The following is a 1,442-nucleotide window of genomic DNA, read 5'->3' on the forward strand; positions in this document are numbered from 1 at the left end:
ATTCCAGCTGCCTGAATTCTCCCTCTTCAAATAATACTTGCAAAATAAGAGAGAAAAGGCATAAATATAGTACCACAAGTAATATAACAGCCGAAAAAGCAATAAATATCAACATGAAAGCATGATGCAAAATGGACGTATCAGGTACCAATCGAGTGGACCTCTTTGTCTAGTATCGTCAGGGGAAAGGCATTGATCGGGTACTTACCTCGGGTATGTGATATACCGCGAGTCGTGGATGACACAGAAGTTTCCCGGATCTCGTGGGTCCAGCATACTACCTCTGCAGAGTGTAAACTATTCGAATAGCCGTGTCCACGGTCAAGGACAGTTGGGTAATCCTGCTTAAACTACGGCTAGTTATTTCCGCATAAACCGAGAGTGTGTCTGTGTGTGTGATGTTGAGAAATATGTTGCTATGATAGCAATTATATGACCAAGTTCGGTGACTTGGCATATAGGGTGAATATGGATGGTTCAGCCCTCGACATATATATTGATATCTGTAACCTGTTCTTCAAAAGTAATTCTTTAACTTAATCCATATTCATGATCATTTCCACCAAGATGAGTTACACCAAAGATGCATGATATTGTTACCCTTCACTTCATTGTTCATATCATGGGTTGTTTGCAAGTACATTCAAAGTACTCATTGGCTTGCCACTGGTTATTTCATTGACCAGGTATGAAAGAACATGATGTGGTGAAGATTAACTCCGTGAGTTCTTGCGACCTAGGATGCTTCCCAGTCAGAATGCCTGTAGGTTAAGGGTGATGGCATGGGTTCACACTTTCAACCAATAATTCCGCTATTGGTCCAGTTTGGAGTGTAGGCCTTTAAGGTCCTATATATGTATGACTCGACCGAGGTGGTCATTTATTGTATCAAACGGTATGTATGGATGTAAGACCCTTTTATTCGATATCTGTGTTCGGTGAGCATTGATCTCTGGGATCACTGAGCACGGTGGTGCGGTCTCGACTCGTAAGTCGGGGTACCCACACTCAAGCTCCGTTCCGGCACCCTGCCCGAGGGGGATCAATCATGCTTGAGTAGTTTAGCACGGTGGTTCGGCCTCTTGATCAACCTTGCTACCCTCACAATGATGTGTGAGTAGTTTAGCACGGACCTATGGGTCCATAGCGAGTATCTAGATGGCAATCTCTCTCTCTTGATCTTCAATACAATGATCATCGCATCTTCGCTTTGATCCACATGGTGTAATTCCTTTTGTGCCGTGGGTTTTTTGGGATCCGATGAATTGTTGGTGGATGCTCAAATTATTCATGATAAATATCTAAGTCTCCTCTGAATACTTATATGATCCTTATGTCCATGATTATGATAGCTTCGTAATTATCTCCGATCTATTGAAATAGTTTGGCCAACTAGATCGATATTTCTTTGATGAGAGAGGTGCGTCATAGTAGGTTCAACC

The sequence above is a fragment of the Hordeum vulgare genome, chromosome 6H, assembly GCF_904849725.1.
Source record: "Hordeum vulgare subsp. vulgare chromosome 6H, MorexV3_pseudomolecules_assembly, whole genome shotgun sequence".
NCBI classification, from domain to species: domain Eukaryota; kingdom Viridiplantae; phylum Streptophyta; class Magnoliopsida; order Poales; family Poaceae; genus Hordeum; species Hordeum vulgare.